The 20044-nt window shown below is 34.1% G+C and overlaps 1 long non-coding RNA gene across 1 annotated transcript in view; it reads left to right on the top strand.

Annotated features, from left to right (window-relative positions):
• LOC147584240 (uncharacterized) overlaps window positions 1–18519 on the top strand; it is a 376618-nt gene extending 358099 nt beyond the window's left edge. The window contains exon 4 of the long non-coding RNA XR_015255259.1: window positions 18333–18519. This is a non-coding gene — a long non-coding RNA (uncharacterized LOC147584240). The remainder of the gene's footprint in view (window positions 1–18332) is intronic.
• The last annotated feature ends 1525 nt before the right edge of the window (window positions 18520–20044 follow it).

The raw sequence follows: 20044 nt of genomic DNA, 5'->3' as shown, positions 1-20044 counted from the left end.
TGTGAATTTAAATGACTATTGTAAACTTTTCTAGTCAACTCATATTTAGTGCTTAGAAATGTATAAACCTAATGCAATGCCCCTGAAAATATGTACTTCTGTAATATATGTCTATGAGTGTATCTGTATGTATCTGTACACAGTAATGTGTAAAAGCTTAAGTATCATACCAGTATTCCAATCAGATCATTTATTTATGTTTATATGTAGTTCTATCAAGCCTGGTGATCTGGATTTTGAACCTCCAGCAGGTTGGAAACAATGAGTTAGAAATTATAGGCAGGCACACAGGGAAACATGAAGTGGTAAGACATGTACTATGAATGGAATCAAAGAAGCTATTTTAAAAATCACAATAGAGACTTGAACAAATTCCTAGCCAAAAAGCGCGAGAATAACTTTAGAAATCTAAATAATTATTGACCAAAAGTATAATTTGTATCACAACATTATATAGTAATTGAAGTTCAAGATCATGCCATCTTCTAGAAAAGCTTAAATTATTTTGAAATTACTTTTATTAAAACAAGAAATGAATATACAGACAATATAATAGTTCAAAATTATAAAGAATGTGAATTTTATTTTTTATATTTTTAAGTTTATTTTGAGAAAGAGAGAGAACACGCACATGCACAAGAAGGGGAGGGGCAGAGAGAGAGGGAGGGAGAGAGAGAATCCTAAGCAGGCTCCATGCTCAGCATGGAGCTCAACACGGGGCACAGTCTCACAACTGTGAGATAACCTGAGCTGATATCAAGAGTTGAAGGCTTAACTAAATAAACCACCCGGGCACCCAGGTACCTAAATTGTAAATAACAGACACAAGTAAAATAATGTTTGGTATTTCCATATGTTAGTATATTATGTAACCATTAATTGTTATTTTTCAATAATATTTGTTTAAAATAAATATTAGTACTATATATTAGGTACAAAATGCAGAATATAAGAGCATATATTCAATGTTACCTCTTTTGGTAAAATATATTTTATATTTAACAGTTCACTAGAATACAAATATTTTGCCTTCTTGGCTACAGAAATATCTGGCCTATAAATATATACAAATTTTTTATATTTTAAAATATTTTATTTTGAGAGACAGAGCACAAGCAGGTGAGGGGGCAGAGAGAGAGAGAGGGAGAAAGAGCATCCCAGGCAGGCTCTGTGCCATCAGCATGGAGCCCAGCATAGGTCTGGATCTCATGAACCATGAGATCATGACCTAGGCCAAAATCAAGAGTCATATGCTCAACTGACTGAGTCTCCCATGCACCCCTATATACCAATGTTTTAAAGAACATAACTTGAACATGAGTTTCAGTTTTATAAAATGTATTAAGTTTTCAAAAAATATTGAACTTAAGAGTCTTTGATACATTTTGCCTTACCAAATACATTTTGCTCACTTTTTTTTTGTGCTTTCAACAAACATCTTTTGAATGCCCACTAGGTACTATATTCTGCTCTAGGTCCTAGGGATATGCTACTGAAAACAAAACCCTCCAAGGACTTATATGTATATATTTTTATCCAAGAGATTACAATTATAGATAGAGATAAATACTCAAACATATCATTTAGAGAGTGGGAAAGTGTTTTACAATAGGGCTCACAAGGAGCTATAGAACCACATAGAAGGAGCAAGGAGAATTACATAGAAGATCATGGCAAAGTAGTTTCCCTGAAGAAATAACAGGTGGGAAGATAAGAAAGATCAGTAGGAGTTACCGATAAGATGGCAGGACAAGGACAAGGGAACATTTATGAGGGCCCACACGTGGGAGAACATGGTGTGCCTGGAGGACAGAAAAAGGTTTTGCATATCTAAACAAACAGGGTAAGTAGGGAAGTGGTAGACAAACTGAACAAGAGGGCTCTCTAAACCTTAATAATATTTTTGGCCTTTATCTAAAGGCATATTAGGGATTATACATCTTTAACCTGTCAAATGCCATAACTGGATTTGAAATTCAGATTGTTCATTCTTATTATAGGGTATAAAATAGATGAGAGGAAGACATGCATAAAACAAAGAGACTTATTGCAATGATCAAAGTATTGCAATAATTTAAATCAAAGATTATGGGGATCTAGACCAGAGTTATCACAGTGCAGGAATTTGAAATTGAAGAATCACATATAATGAAGGAATTGAAACATTGAGTCATCCTTGGGTGAACTGACTAAACTGAATTTCATTGCCTCTAAAGCCAGGGACACACTCTGGGATCAGTGACCCCACAAAAGTCCTACCATTCCATTAGATGCTAGGTGAACAGCTTGCTAGATTTCTTTTCTTTTTTTACCTTTTAAAATCCAACATTGTCTCTTTTTTAATGCTACAGAACAGAGGTTAAGTCAGGGATTCTTTTTTGCTAGCTGATGTTACCTTCACAGGGTGATTCAATGAAGCCAACTGGCCTAATACAGGCCTCTTTGGGCTCCCTCACCTGCTAATAACAGAGAACTGCAGAATTATCAGTTCAGCACATAAAGAGTGACCTTGCTCAAAAGGTATCACTGATCACTTGCACACTCAGTTGCCAATTACCCTTTCCTCACTAGTGCTGATGGATATTCTTCCTCAACTGGCTTCATGCAAATGGCAGCAATTTGGTGTAAAGATCTTCTGGTGAAGGGTACATCCAGTGTTAGCTAGCACTTCTAAAATTTTAGTTCTAAGCTTTATAAAATGTACCAACTGATCATAGATTAACTGCTTTATAGAAGCATGGGAGCTGGAGGGAATCATACATATCATATATTGCAGCATGTCCATGAATTGACTTAGCCACATGTTAGCACTCTGTGTGTATTTGATGCAACAGAGGCCTGTTTAGTTTGAGATGAGTTGCATCATTTTGTTATTGCTGTGACATGAAATGTTTTTCTAAGAAGATGCCCGATACCTTGTAAACATGTACTGAGAATGGGTTCTTAAAATTCAAAGAAATGTCATCCAGTTTTCCACCAAATATAAGAAATAGGAATAAGAGAAATAAAGAATTCTTGACAAAGACAAAAAAATTAGTAGAAAAATGGATCAATTTTGAAATGCACTTTGTAGTCACCATCAACAGAGTAGTTTGTTAATATGTTTTTATTTGGTAATATATAAGCATTGCCTCTCTCATTATACTGTACATAACTGGTGGTGATTGGATAGTAATAGAGTGCTACTACACTTGTTAATCATCCAACAAAGAGAATGTGACTTAGTGATCAATGGCAATTACATTAGAATTGCAACATATGGTAAATTGAATGTTTTTGTACAGTGGCATTTAGTTGTTTGGGACCATGTACCAAATTAATGGGAACATCAGGTAAATTTAACATCTTTACTGCTTTAATTGATCCTAAAGTAGGTAATTATGTTATCTATAAAGTCAATTTGTCCTTTTTCCATTATTTATGATATGCAGTTGTACACCAAGCTACACCAATCACAATGCAATTGCAACATATATGGTTAAAGCCTTTCCCAAATGCAGCATAAAACATGAAAGTGAAATAAGCTGGAAGTTGCTCTGGAGCAGGTTTTTGTATTGAATTGAAAGACTTTTATTATTTCTACTTTAGTTGCATTATGGATGAAGTAAGTAGAGAGCACTGTATTAATATTTTAAAATTTCTAATAACCTAAAGAGTTTTTCTTTTGGACAGTTTTCTTTAAAGTCATCCTGACTCTTCCAATTCTTCATTATCCCAGTATGTATCTTGGTAGACTCAAAACTTTTGCATAATTAACAGTTGCTAAAATTTTTTGACTCCCCCTTGAAAGGAGAGGCAGTGTTTTCAATGCTCCCTTCATTACAAGCTCTTAACTCTGGCTACACATTTGGATTACCTTTGGAAATGAAAACAAGTCACAGTCCAGACTCTACCCCTAAAATTACTGTTTGGGTCAGGGCAGAAGGGCTTTTACAATCTTTCTAGGTGATTGTGATACGCAGTGAGAGATGGTAAGTATAACTGCAAATATGGGTCCTCCTACAGTAGGAAGAGGTTAAAAAAATTAATTTATTTTGTCTTGTATGATGGTATTGACAGCAAAATTAAAATTTCCTGGAGGGAAAAGGTGTAAGGCTAGCTGACATTGGGAAAACAGATTCAAATTGAGCAAGATGAGCAGTTAGCAAAATACTGTTGAATAATATTATTATTTAAAGACATTAAAGTTTGGCAAAAGTTTTTTTTTAACAACTGAAAAACAAAATGAAACAAAATGATGACACTTAGATCACTAAGAGGCAAATAAAGCAAGAAAGTGAACAAAAATTATCTCTATTCCAGTATTTGGTGTTTACATATTTACGTGCCTAAGAGGAATGTTCTCTGCTTGAAATTGGCAAATGATACAGACATTCACTGAGCACTTTCTATTGTAGGTATTTCACACCCTTTTACTTCTCAAAACAATGCTAAGAAGTGGGTACTGTTACTACTCCAACTCTGCAGAGCCCAAACTGAACCACAGAGAAGTTCAGTGATGTGGTTAAGTTCCTGAAGCTACTAAGAGTCAGTAAGTCAGTAACTCATCTGGCCCAGTTTGACTACAGAGCCTACATTCCTACACCAGCTTCTATATTGTATGATAAATGGTCTAGATAATGTGCACTATGGTCAGATAGCCAAGGCCTGGATCTGACATGAAGGAGAAGGAACTGACTCCCCTTTCTATCTTACAAATGTGCCGCTTCATTTTTGTCTGCATCTTGTTAATGATCTTGCCTTGTATTTAGCCCCGAGAACACAAAGCCTCCCTGGCTGCCTGCCCTTGCAGAAGCCTGTGGGGGTCTCTGGAAGGAATAAAGAAATGTGATCAAAAGATAGCCATTGAAAAACTCATAGTCTTTTGTTTCCATCCTTGTGGAAAAGGTAAAATATTCTTTGATATTTGTTCATCTAGATGATAATATATTTTCCTCTGAGAATTTTTGATATTACAAGAATTCGAAATCATGGTTAAATTAAGTTTTCATAATTGTAGATGTAGAGGGTGAGCTAGTGGTGACAAAAAAAACACAAAAATCTTACTGTATTTTGAACATTATTTTTATCTATCTTTTAGTTTCTATATGCAAACAGTACAAGAGATTTAATCTCTGCATTCCAGCCATTTAAAATTAGAAACAGAAGTCAAATGCACAAACATGCAGACCATAAATAAAATCTAAGAATGTGTAAACCATTCATTATACACTAGAGTTTGTAGCAAAAGTTATAAGTAGAAAAAATTCTGGAAAAGGGAGACTGGTAGAAGCATTCATTCTAGTGTGTGTGTGTGTGTGTGTGTGTGTGTGTGTGTGTGTGTGTGTGTGTGTGTTAAAGCAATAAAAGAAGTGTGGCCTTAGATACCAAGTGAAGATGAGCTTTGATAAGCATATCTAGTTTGAATGTCACAGGGGTCTAAAATAAGTTGAACTTAAGAGATGGATGGACAGAAACACTAAGGAAGGTATTTTCACCGGACACCCAAATAAAACACAGAGGAGAGACATGGACAGAACAAAAGCAGAAACAGAGAGAAAGGGAGACAGAGAGTGAAAAAAGGATAAGGAGATAATTGGATTGGAGTCTACACATGAATCTGAATTCCAGAGGAACTGCTGAAGAAGGCAATGTAGAAATAACTAGAAGAGGTAAACCCAGTGAGCCTGTGAGTTCTAAACCTGGAGACAGTATCAGTGATGTCAGAATTGCTGACAGCTCTCTGTAACTGTGCAGAAGGAAGGTATCAACCCATAGGAAAAGGCAGGAGAATGCCTTCATTGAATTTTGAGATTCCTGGATGAAAGTTTTGAACTGGAGAGTTTGAGCTTCTCAGGATATCAGATGGTGTTATAATTAGCTATTTAAAGCAAATTTATAAATTTTAGGGTTGATATCAGACTTAATTCCTATGGATGCAGTAAATAAAAACAGGCTGAATTTATTTTCTTTCTTTCTGTATTTTTTGAAGTAACCATGCTATTTTCCATTTACGGAACTTTTGTTTTTTTAATCTCTAAGCTCCTTACATAATATCAAAAGGATTGTATATTCATAATGAAAAGTAAATGTCCTTAGTGCTTGTAAGATTATCTTTTTTAAAATATTTGTTAAATCAACCAGTATAATATGTTTAGGAAGAAGTTAGGAAACAATGGTATTTATTAAAATCTAACTGCTTCACTTTTTATCATCTCCTTATAACATCATCTTGTGGATTTAATTTACAGACAAGAAGTTGTATTCAAAAGTTGAAATAAAGTTACGTGGTTAGTTAAAGCTGCTTTATAAGGTAAATTAAAATTCTGCAATTAAAATCATATTGTAAAATAATATTTGATGACATGGAACAGTATTCATTATATAGTTCTTATTATATAAAAAATTTTAAGTTTAAAGCATAATAATTTTCTTTAAAAATAATATGCATTATATGTGTAAATAATGGGAGAGAGAGCTCAAAGTCCATACCACAGTGTTTTTAATGGAGGTTAAGTTAGGAATTTATGGGAAATATGTACTTCTTTTTATGTATCAGTGATTTCTAAATTATACATAATAAATGTTTAGTTTGATAAAAAAGTTTCATTTTTATTTTTTTTCAATATCTGAAGTTTATTGTCAAATTGGTTTCCATGCAACACCCAGTGCTTATCCCAAAATGTGCCCTCCTCAATACCCATAACTCACCCTCCCCTCCCTCCCACCCCCCATCAACCCTCAGTTTGTTCTCAGTTTTTAAGAGTCTCTTATGCTTTGGGTCTCTTCCACTCTAACCTCTTTTAAAAGTTTCATTTTTAAATGAAATCAAATAAATGATTAAATTCCATTTAGGAAAGGAATATGAAGTTTCTGATGGGTATAAAGAACTTTGTAAAAGATGTGGGTTTGTGTGTTTATCTCCTTTGAGGATTAAATTACCATATTACTCAAACTTTATATATTTGTAAATGACACAAAAATATATATAAAATATGCTGTTAAAAGCAGAACTATTTTTGTAATAGTCATACTTTAATCTCTTCACTGTGATTTTCTGCCAATATGATGAAAGCAGATCACTGTCCTTGGGTACATGCACAATAGAGCCTTTTCCAGACTGTAGAGATGGATTTCAAGCTTCCTCCGACCAGTAGTTATCTTAAATGTGAGTTGCATTATTCTTAGCTTCAAAAATCCTTTGATCTTTTTATGATGGGGCGAGGAAGAAGCTAACAATGTTTCTATTCAAAACTTTTTAGAAAAAGTACCTTGACTAATATTTCCCTTTTCATATACCTACAGAAGTCTAAACCTAGAAGTATTTTGGTAAGCAGAAACATTTTTAATCATTTAACTTCTGTTTATCACAAGGTGAAGTTTTCAAAAGGAGTTACATGTTTATTTTCTTTTTTTTTTTTCAAGGAAAGTAAAAATCATCAGTTAAATAAAAATTTAGTTTTTTGAAATGAAATCTTTACAGTAATTGTAAATAAGATTTGCCTTAAGAAAAAAATAGCAAAAACAATAAAAAGCCAGTTGCAAAATGTGAAACTAGATTGGTATTGTCTGGCAGTGTCTATAGAACATTAAAAAACAAAAGCTAACAAAAAACACAAAACTGATTGTAGCCAGCCTTGTCTGTGCAGCAGAGGCTCAGCTAAGTTTAAAAAAAAAATGGTGTAAAACATCACCAATTTAGTCAAAATAGTCAATCTTCTAGTCCCATGAGGACACAACTTAAATGTGCCTATTTAAAGATCAAAAATATACTAAGACAGTTTGGAACTTTGATCTTCACATGACTGTGGAGTTTCATGTAGCTATCGGGCCCTATTTTTACATCACCACTCGACTTTTTTCAAGCAACCTGTGTTATCTGTTGAACTACAGGTGCAGGGATGGGTAGTTGGGAAAGAATACAGCAATTATGTGAGAAGCCCAGGGCAAGGACAGCTCTGGGGGAAACACACGTTCTATTCTATATACAAGTGATTTTCCAACATAAAGATGGATATTTAAAAATGCTTGTGCTAAGTTGAAGAACATTCAAAATACAGATTTTTATTTTTAAAGTAGATTTTTGGGATGCATTGAGTCTTAAATACTGTAAGAGGTCATTAACCAGAATGTTTAGGATTATATTTGCTCTGCATTAATTATAGTTACAAATACATATCAATCATAACATCTTTTTCAACACACAACATATATGTCAGTTCTTTAAATAATTGTTGTTCCACAGAATATGAAGAAAATAATAGTTTCACAAATCCTGTTTTGCCGAAGATAGGGAATCTCTGTGATCAGACATTTTGTTAGGTATCTCTGCATGCACTGAGACTTAACCATTATTCACAGCTTGATAAACTCTAACTTTTCTTCCCATAGTATATGATAGGATAGTAAAGAACAGTACTTTACTAATACTTTATACTGATACTGATACTAATACTAATAGTACTTTACTAATAAAGTATATTATAGGGGCACTTGGGTGGCTTAGTTGGTTGAGCGTCTGACTTCAGCTCAGGTCATGATCTCATAGCTCATGAGTTCAAGCCCTGTGTTGGACTCTGTGCTAATGGCTCGGAGCCTGGAGCCTGCTTTAGATTCTGTGTCTCCCTCTCTCTGCCCCTAACCCACTCGCATTCTGTCTCTGTATCTCTCAAAAATAAATAAACGTTAAAAAAATGAAAAAAAAATATAGGGTAGTAAAGATAGTAAAGAATAGTAAAGAATATAAAGTATAGGTAGTCGTTTTAGAATAATTTTGTTATCTGTATGGCCTTAATTTATACTCTTAGATCACTAATGACCTATTTTATTTATATTTGTTAATGTTAAATGTTTTACTTTTTAGTCATATCCATTTAGTATTTTTTACTATTTTCTGTCAAGGTGATTTTCAGATGGAAATAGGCAAAACTAGTGAGGGTAATATGGAAATGATGCCTAAGACAAGCAGAGTTTTAAGTTAGCTCTTAAGTGCTTCAAATAAATATTGAATAAATCCCAGCTTGTTTTTATGATGCAGTCTTAGAGACGAGGCTATTAAAACACTCAAATTTACTAAGTCTTGGGAAATGAGGAAGATAAATTTAGGTGAGGAAGGAGGTGATATACTTTTGATTGATTTAAATATAGACCATTAACTTGGACCCAATGCTAGGGAGTATTTGGAAATGTAGTCTTTTTAGAGCATTTAAAGCAAAAAGCATTACTCTTCATTGGGAGCCATCATGGATTCAGTATGAATGGTTTTTCAAACTTCCCTCATCAAAAGCGTATTCACAATTCAATAACTCATCTGGTAAAGCCTTCCATAATCCTCTTGTGAGTAAGATGGAAAAATGAGTTGAGTGACGTTGATAATATTTGAAGTAGTTTACTAGTGATCTGATAATTAGTTTCATTTCACTCTGAAAGTGAGTTTTGAGAGAAATGTATCTCCTGGCTATGTATATAGCCTGATCTATTAAATTTTTCATTATTTTTTTTAGGGAGAAAGAATATAGATTTCATGTTACTGAATTTGCACAGAATATGAAAAAATGAACTTTAGTTGGTAATTTGGATGATGAAACGAGACTCCAAGGAATTTGATCAGCTGAAGTTACATACTTACCATCTCTCAAGATGAAGTTTAATTGATACAAGTATAAAGCCCTATACATTAAAAAACAGGCAAATAAAAAAATCAATGCAGTTAAAAGGCAGGTGAATATAAATAGCAGTAGGTGTGCAGAAGTCTGTAATATATCTGCCAAAATTTATTTTGAAACAATCAGTATGTAGCCCAAATAAAGCTGGGTCAACTTGTGGTTAGGTTCAAACATGATTTCACATTCAAAAGAAACAAGATTCACATCTAATGAAAACATCACAGTGCAATCTGCATCATTACTAGAGTCTCTCAAAGATGTTAAAGTAGTAAATTTTTATTCACCCTCAAAATCATTTATTACAGCACCTCCTTTCTAAATGTATCCCTTCTATTCTTCCTTACAATTCACCGCCCTCCCCCCACCATGTAATACATTATTATTCTATTCTTGGGTTTTATGTGAGATTCTTTCGCCTTTGTTATATCTTAGCTTACATATTGCCAAATACAAAGACATTTCCTAATAACTCTCTCTATATAACCCAGACCCAGTTCCAGATCCCATAAAATAAAACAAAAGTTGCCATTTTCTATTTTCTATTTACTCATGGCATTTATAATTTCTAACATATTTTTTACCTATCCATTCTGGCATATAATCTCCCTAAATACTTGTTGCAAGAATGCTGGTTAAGTCATCTGCTCTAAAATCCTCATATTCATGTTTTGAAAAATACATTTTACTCTTGTAGTGTATGTAATACCTAAACTTCAGTACAGACTAGACTACTCATCAGGCTTTTTTCCCTATATGTCTACTCTGATCATACTTATTTCTTAAAGTTGTAACCTCTTATAAATGGAAAAGAAGAAAGAGAGTTTCATGGAAGGAAATAATTTTACCTCCTTTGCTTTCCCAATAAGATCACCTCTCCTCTCCTCTGTTTCTTAAATTTACTAAAATGACCTTAAGTTTTTTAATCAGAAACTTCATTTCTCCACTGATGCTTACTTGAAAGGTCCCTTAGAGTTCACACTTAAGCAAGAAGAGAAGTTTAGGACTAATGCTTGGCAATATATTAGAGAATTTGTTGAACTTTATGTGTTTTGTATTCTTCAAAACATAATAATTACTTTAGGTCAGGACACTGTGCTGACAGAGTTATATCTATACTGTTAGTTATTATAAAAATTAGTTTTTAATTATAATGTAAATAATAATTTATCAGTCAAGATAGGTCTGTATGACTATTTCTGAGTATGCATTGGGTCCATTTCCTTGAAATTTAAGTATCAAACAGGTTCGTGAATTATGAAATAAGTATTAATTTAAGATAAACCTGGAATATTTTCATATTCATGTAGGAATCTTACCTTCTTTATCATGAAGTAGTGAGACTTTGGAATATTAAACACAAAATATTTCAGTTGTATGTACTTTTAATCAAATGTAATACTTATATATGGTTCAAGAGGTATCTGACAAAACCTAAGAGCAGAATTGAAAGCCAAGTTCACAGAGAATGGAGTATTATTTCTGTATATTAGGTTCCTTTTTCTCTGTATTAGATTTTACAAATTTTCTTTCTTTTTGGATTAAGTTTCTCTCCTGTTTGGCCCACATCGATATACAGACGTTAGGCAGCCACTTCTTATTTCATGTATTAAGATGTAGCAACACTAAGAAGCTAATTAATGGTCTTGCAATTCCAAATTTCAGAGAAGAAACTGCCTAGTTCACTTGGGTCTAACTACTAATTGTGAAGAATAGAGAACCACCAAGAAAATAAGGCTAGCAACTCAAAGGTTCATTCTGAACCACATAGGTATCCCAAATTGCCCATTTCCCTTCTGGTAACTATCAGTTTGTTCTCTACAGTTAAGAGTCTGTTTATTTGGTTTGTCTCTTTCTTCCTTTGGTCATTTGTTTGGTTTCTTAAATTATGTATATGAGTTAAATCATATGTAATTTGTCTTTCTCTTATTTCACTTAGCATTATATTCTCTAGATCCATCCCTGTTGTTGCAAATGACAAGATTTCATTCTTTTTTATGACTGAATAATATTCCATTATATGTATATGTATGTGTCTTCTTCATCCATTCACCTACCGATGGACACTTGGGCTGCTTCCATAACATGGCTATTGTAAATAATGCTGCAATAAACATAGGGGTGTGTATATCTTTTTAAATTAGTGTTTTCATATTCTTTGGATAAATACTCAGTAATGGAATTACTGGATCATGTGGTAATTCTATTTTTAACTTTTTTAGGGACCTCCTTGCTGTTTTCCACATTGGCTATACCAGTTTGCAGTCCTACCAACAAACAATGCACAGAGGTTCCTTTTCCTCCATATCCTCACCAATGCTTTTCATTTCTTGAGGTTTTTTTTTTTCTTTAATTTTTTTTTTTTTTATTTTAGCCATTATGACAGGTATGGGATGATATTTCATAGTGGTTTTGATTTGCATTTCCCTAATGATGAGTGATGTTGAGCATCTTTTCATGTGTCTGTTGGCCATCTGGATGTCTTCTTTGGAGAAATGCCTGTTCATGTCTTCTGCCCATTTTTAATTGGATTATTTGGTTTTGGGGGGTTAAGTTATGTAGGTTTTTAATATATTTTGGATACTAACCCTTTATTGGATACATCGTTTGCAAATATCTTCTCCTATTCAGTAGGTTGTCTTTTAGTTTTGTTAATTGTTTCATTTGCTGTGCAGAAGCTTTTTATTTTGATGTAGTCCCATCAGTTTATTTCTGCTTTATTTCTCTTGCCTCAGGAGACATACCTAAAAAAAAATATTGCTATGTCCACTGTCAGAGAAATTACTGCCTGTGCGCTCTTCCAGGATTTTTATGATTCCACGTCTCACATTTAGGTCTTTAATCCATTTTGAGTTTATTATTGTGTATGGTGTAAGAAAGTGGCCCTGTTTCATTCTTTTGCATGTAGCTGTCTAGTTTTACCAGCACCATTTGTTGAAGACACTGTCTTCTTCTTATTGTGTATTCTTGCTCCTCTGTCAAAGGCTAATTGACCATGTAATCATGGGTTTATTTCTAGGCTCTTATTTCTGTTCTGTGTGTCTATTTTTGTGCCCATACATACTGTTTTAATTACTACAGCCTTGTAGTATATCTTGAAATCTGGAAATGTGATACCTCCTGTTTTGTTCTTTTTCAAGATTGCTTTGACTATTTATGATCTTTTATGGTTCCATACACATTTTAGGATAGTTTGTTCTACTTCTAAGAAAAATGCTGTTGGCATTTTGATAGGGATTGTATTAAACGTGTAGATTGCTTTGGGTAGAATGGAAATTTTAAGAATATTTGTTCTTCCAATTCATGAACATGGAATATCTTTTCATTAATTTGTGCCGTCTTCAGGTTTTTTTCATTAATGTTTTACAGTTTTTAGAGTACAGGTTTTTGACCTCCTTGGTTAGGTTTATTCCTAGGGACTTTACTATTTTGGTGCATTTGTGGATGGGATTGATTCCTTAACTTCTATTTCTGCTATTTTATTATTATTGTATGGAAATGCAATGGATTTCTATATATGATTTTGTATCCTGAAACCTTACTGAGTTCTTTTATCAATTCTAGTAATTTTTTGGTGGAGTCTTTAGAGTTTTCTATATGTGGTATCTTGGCATCTGCAAATAGTGAAATTTACTTCTTCCTTACAAATTTGGGTGCCTTTTATTTATTGTTTCTGTCTTATTGCTGATGCTGACTTTCAGTACTATTTTGAATAAAAGTGTGGTTAGTGTGGACATCCTTGTCTTGGTCCTGATCTTAAGGGAAAAGCTGTCATTTTTCCCCTTTGAGTATGATGTTAGCTGGATTTTTCATATATGACCTTTATTATGTTGAGGTATGTTTCCTCTAAACCAACTTACAAAAGATTTTTACCATTTATGGGTGTTTAACTTTGTGAGATGCTTTTTCTGCATCTGTTGAAATGATCACATGGTTTTTATTCTTTCTTTTGTTGATGTGATGTAACACGTTGATTGATTTGCCATTATTCAACCACCTTTGCATCCCAGGAATATAGCCCACTTGATTATGGTGAATGATTTTTATATGTATTTTTTGGATTCAGTTTGCTAATATTTGTTGAGGAGTTTTGCATCTATGTTAATCTGAGAGATATGGGCCTGTAGTTCTCTTTTTTTGTGGTGTCTTCATTTGGTTTTGGTATCGGGATAATGCTGGCCTCATAGAATGAATTTGAAAATTTTCCTTACTCTTCTAATTTTTGGAGTAATTTGAGAAGAATAGGTATTGTCTTTAAATGTTTGGTATAATTCACCTGTGAAAACATCTTTTCTTGGACTTTCTTTGTTGTTGTTGGTAGTGGTGGTGACTGATTAATCTAAATACTGGTAATGAGTCTGTTCAAATGTTCTATTTCTTCGTGATTGAGTTTTGGGAGGTTATATGTTTCTAAGAATTTATCCATTTCTTCTAGGTTGTCCAATTTGTTGGTATATAACTTTTTATGATATTCTCTTATAATCCTTTGTATTTTTATGGTGTCGATTATTATTTTTCTTTTTCATTTTTGATGTTGTTTATTTGAGTCGTCTCTCTCTCTCTCTCTCTCACCCTCTGTCTCCCCATGAGTGTGGCTAAAGGCTTATCAGTTTTGTCGATCTTCTCAAAGAATCAGCTCCTGGTTTCATTGATCTGTTCTAATATTGTTTTGTTTTGTTTTGTTTTAGTGTCTGTAATCTTTATTTCTGCTCTAATCTTTTTTATTTCCTTCCTTCTACGGATTTCAAGTTTTGTTTGTTCTTCTTTTTCTAACTCCTTTAGATTAGGTTAGGTTGTTTGAGATTTTTCTTGTTTCTTGAGGTAGACATGTATTGCTATAATGTATTCCTTCTTAGAACAGCTTTCACTGGATCCCAAAGATTTTGCACAATTGGGTTTTCATTTTCATTTATCTCCATGAATTTTTTTATTTCCTCTTTGATTCTTGGTTGGCTCATTTATTGTTTAGTAGCATATTATTTAATATCTATATATTTGTGCTTTCTAGAATTTTTCTGTGGTTGACTGTAGATTCATAACATTGTGGTCAAAAAGATGCATGGAATAAGTTTGCTCTTTTTGAATTTGCTGAGGCTTATTTTATGGCCTAATATGCAATCTATTCTGGAGAATGTACCATGTGCACTTTAAAACAGTGTATTCTGTTGTTTTAGTATGGAATGTTCTGAGTATATCTTAGATCCATCTGGTCCAGTGTACTATTCAAAGCCACTTTTTCCTAGTTGCTTTTCTGTTTGGATGATCTGTCCATTGATGTAAGTGGAATGCTAAAGTCCCCTACTGTTACTGTATTACTATCAATTAATTCTTTTATGTTTGTTATTAGCTGCTTTGTGTATTCGTGTCCCTCCATGTTGGCTGTATAAATAGTTGGAATTGTTATATCTTCTTGTTGAATTGTCCTCTTACTGATTATATATTGTACTTCTTTGTGTCTTGCTAAGGTCTTTGTTTTAAAGTATATTTTGTCCAATATATATAAATATATTTACCTATATTGCTATTCCAGCCTTTTTTTCCCTTTCACTTGCATGGTAAATGCTTTTCCATCCTTTCAGTTTCAATCTGCAGGTCTGAAATGAGTCTCTTGTAGGAAGCATATAATTGGGTCTTGCTTTTTGATCCATTTTGATTGGAGCATTTAGTTCATTTACATTCAAAATAATTATTGATAGGCATGTACTTATAACCATTATGTTACTTGTTTTAGGGTTGTTTTTGCAGTTGTTTTCTATTCCTTTGTTGTTCTCTTCTCTCACAGTTTGCTGACTTTCTTTAGTGATATACTTGGATTCCTTTGTCTTTATTATTTGCATAACTATTACTGGTTTTTAATTAGTGGTTCCCAGTAGATTTGTATATATCATGTTATGACTATAGCAGTCTATATTAAGTTTATGGTCATTTAAGTTTGAACACATTCTTTACTCCTGTATGTCCCACATTTTAGGTATATGGTGTCATACTTTACATCCTTTTGTTCTGTGAATCCCTTGACTGACTTTTATAGATACACTTTATTTTACTGCTTTTGTGCTTCCTACTTTTCTTACTCCTGCTTATGGTCTCTCAATTCCACTCAAAGAGTCCCCTTTAAAATTTCTTGTAGAGATGGTTTGGTGGTCATGAATTTCTCTAACTTTTATTCATCTGGTAAACTCTTTTATTTCTTCTATTCTGAATGATACCCTTGCTGGACATTCTTGGATGCAAGTTTTTTTTTTTCTTTCAGCATTTTGAATATATCATGTAACTTCTTTTTGTCCTGCTAAGTTTCTGCTGAAAAATCAGCTGATAGATTTGTGGAGTTTCCCTTGTGTATAACTGTTTTCCTTTCTCTTGCTGCTTTTATTTTTGTTTTTTAAATTTTGTTAATGTTTATTTTTGAAAGTGAGATAGAGACAGAGAAAGATTGTGAGCATGGGAGGGACAAAGAGAGGAAGACACAGAATCAGAATCAGGCTCCAGGCTCTGAGCTGTCAGCATAGAGCCCAAAGTGGGGCTCGAGCTCACAAACCATGAGATCATGACCTGAGCCAAAGTTGGATACTTAACCAACTGAGCCACCCAGGCACTCCATTCTCTTGCTGCTTTTAAAATTCTCTCTTTATCACTATTTTTTGCCATTTTAATTGCCATGTGTCTTTATGTGGACCTCCTTGGGTTGGTTTTTGGGGGAGCTATCTGTGCCTACTGGATCTAGATTTCTGTCTCCTTTCCCAGATTCAGGAAGTTTTCAGCTATTATTTCTTCAAATACATTTTTTGTTCCTTTTCCTCTCTCTTCTTTTTATGAGATCCCTATAATATTGATGTTACTGTGCTTGATGGTGTCACTGAGTTCTCTAAGTCTATTTTTGCTTTTTATTATTTTTTTGCTCGCTTATTCAGCTTGATTGCTTTCATTACTCTATCCTCCAGGTTGCTAATTAGTTATTCTGTATCCTCTAGTCTACTATTTATCCCAATCTAAGCTATTTTAATTTCACTTATTGAGTTCTTCATCTCTGGTTGGACCTTTTTTTTTAATATATTTTCTATGACTTTATTAAGAGTCTCATTGAGGCCTTCCACTGTTGTCTCAAGTCCAGTGAGTATCTTTATGACCATTACTGTAAATTCTCTATGAGTCATATTACTTATTTCTGTTTCATTTAGCTCCCTTGTTGTGATTTTGTCCTGTTCTTTCATTTGGGACATATTCCTCTGTCTCCTCATTTTGTCTAACTCTGTGTCTGTTTCTGTGTAATAAGGAATTCAGCTACGTCTCCTGCTTTTGAATGTAATGACATTATGAAGAAGAGGTCCTGTAGTGCTCTGCATTGCAATGTCTTCTGTTCACTAGAACCTGGCACTTCAGGTATGTCTCCCATGTGTGTTATGTGCACTCTACACTTGTGGCTGAGCCGCTTTTGCATTTAGTACACTCATGTGCAATGACTCTGCTTATCTTTTATGGCCAGGTATGTTCCCTGTTTTGTTAGTGAGCCAGTCTGGGCCACATTGGGCTTGAGTTGAGTCAGACAAGGCATTTTCCAGAGATGCAGTAGTACTGAACCGCAAGGCACTTTCCCTGTATTGTCCTGTGAGAAGCTTTCATTGATGGATGGTGTCTGTAGTCAGACCTGATGTCTGTTTTCAGCCCACAGTTGAAGCTACAGTTGGACTGGTATGTGTTGTTATCTTCCCATCTCCCCAGGGCAGGAATCACTTGGAGTGATACTGTCCCTTATCAGGGCTGTTTGCACACTGCCAGGTTTGTGGCACCGCTTTGGATGGGCCTCAGCCAGCAGCATATTGGAGGGGGTGGATACACAGAATTGTGAGAGTCAGGGCTCACTATTCCAAACTAGACTCTTGACTTTTAAGACATAGTGATATCAATGTCTTCATTGCATTATATTTAAAGTATAGTTGACCCATGAACAACAACAGATTTGAACTACATGGGTTCACTTATATGTGGATGTTTTCAATGTATACCATGCAGTAGTGTAAATGTTTTTTCTCTCCCTTATAATATTTTTAATGAAATTCAATTTTCTCCACCTTACTTTATTATAAGAATACAATGTATTATACTAATACAAAATATGTATTAATCAACTGTGTTATTAGTAAGGTTTCTGATCAAGAGTAGGCTATTACTGGGGTGCCTAGGTGGTTCAGTCAGTTGGGCAATCTGACTCTTGAGCTCAGCTCGGGTCATAATCTCGCAATTCGTGAGTGCAAGCCCCGCATTGGACTCTGCGCTGGTGGTGCAGCTTGTTTGGGATTCTGTCCCTCCTTTTCTCTGCCCCTCCCCCATGCATGCTTGCAAGCTCTCTCTCTCTCTCTCTCACCCTCCCTCCCTCAAAATAAATAAATAAACATTAAAAAAAGAGTAGGCTATTACTAAGTTAGGCTATTACAAAAGTTATATGTGGAGTTTTGACTGCCTGGGGTTTGGCACCCAAACCTATGCATCGTTCAAGGGTCAACTGTAATGTCTTGAAAGAAATTTCATTATTTTCTTTATTTCTCCTATTTCTCTGAAAAATGAAGAAACCTGTCTTTAGATGACAGCATTGATAATAAGGTGAAATTCAGGAGAAATAATGAAGATCAAATATGGCAGAATAATCTCTTCACCCATTCTATTTTTTTTTTTTTTTTTTTGGCCCTCTCTAAGGGACAAGAAAGTAAAAACACAGCAGTAGAATCCGCAAGCCTTAATGCCAAGTCATGATACCAACTCATAAAGGTTGCCTTCTCTACCTTCTACTCCAGGGTATGTTTTTTTCAATGATGCCACTAGTCAGTTAATGGTGAACTAACATGGTTTCATAAAACGTAATAGTGGAGAAAATGATAGGCTTGTGCAGTGGCCCAGATGTGTGTGAACTTTCTGAAAGAATACATTTCTGTTTTCCAGAATTCAGATCTTTTTCATGATGGTCTCAGTTCCTGTTCTTTGTTCAGCTTGTCTCAAAAACCACTCCAGTTAAGTCTTCTATGTAATGCAACCAACAACAAAAGGAGAACCATGACAATGGCAACGACCAAGATTGGCTTTTCTGGCAATTGTTATTGATTAAGTATAAGATATACTTAACTTGACTATATAAAATAAACATTACTACTTTAGTGAATAAGTTTAGTAAATAAGTTGGACTCAGTTGGATGCAAACCACGCTTGTTCTGTTTGTGTTCTAGGTGGTCTGGTTAGTATCTAAGGGAACTACTGGGGTTTTTCCACTCATTCTCAGTTATTACAAACCACCAAAGACTGCAGTCCCTCTTTTTCGAAGTATTGTGGACACAGGCAGCAGTATACTGGAGTCAGCTCATACTGGCTCCGGAGCAGTTTGTTAAATATTTAGGAATTTTGTGAGTAAGTTGTTAAACTGTTAGTCTCCTGAACTGATGTTGTTAAGTATCTTTATATCAATTATATCACCAAACACTACAAATCAGGGCCTAATGATTGATTGATTGATTGATTGATTGATTGATTTTCCAGAGAGCTGGTTTACAGTAAGTACAAAACTACATGTAATGATTTCAAAACCTAACTTGAGGCGGCTTGACTAAGTTTAAGAAAAGAAAGTAACTCACTTCTTTCTTCCTCCCTGAGGGAGGTGCATAGTACATTGCTCTCTTTCCTTAGAGAAGCATATTATCTTCAGTCTCCATATTTTCCAATGGTTTATATATACCTGCCTGCCTGCCTGCCTTTCTTCCTTAACCTCCTCCCTTCCTTTATTCCTCCCTTCCTTCCTTTCTTTTTGTTTCTTTTTTTTTTTCATTTTATTTTTAAAGTTAATTTGGGTATTTTTAGTGGTGTTTGGTGGACTGATGCTACCAAGATAAAATATTTACTCATTTGAAGGTCTTTAGGGTTAATCTATAGAATCTAGAATAATTTGATAAATTATTTCTCTGCTCTTAAGACCATAGAAAATATCACATTTAACATCATTACACATAAAAATCATTGAAACTACTTGCATTCTGCATATACATATACATTTTGCATATACCATGTACTTGAAACACAGCAGATCTAGACTATAAGAAATTCCCAAGGTACCAAATTATATGGGCATCCCAATACTTCCTAGATAGCTTAATAAAATATCTTAACTGTCTTGATCTTCTACTCTCTGCCACAAGTATTTTAAAACTTTACCACTTCCCTCAAAATTTTCATTATGTTATTATACCATACATCAGAGAAAACAGATGCTATAAGGCAGCAGTTTATTTTCCCATCCATGTTCTGACCCCCAACCCATACCAACATCTAAACCTATTGTCTCCTCTAACTCCCCTGTTAGGAGAGAGAAAGTATATGTCTCCTTACCTGAAGCTAGTTCTCTATATTCTGAGAGATCCCTCTGT

The sequence above is a fragment of the Puma concolor genome, chromosome A1, assembly GCF_028749965.1.
Source record: "Puma concolor isolate L17-30 chromosome A1, mPumCon1.1.hap2, whole genome shotgun sequence".
Classification (NCBI taxonomy): Eukaryota; Metazoa; Chordata; class Mammalia; order Carnivora; family Felidae; genus Puma; species Puma concolor.
This window is presented reverse-complemented; position numbering and strand designations above follow the sequence as displayed.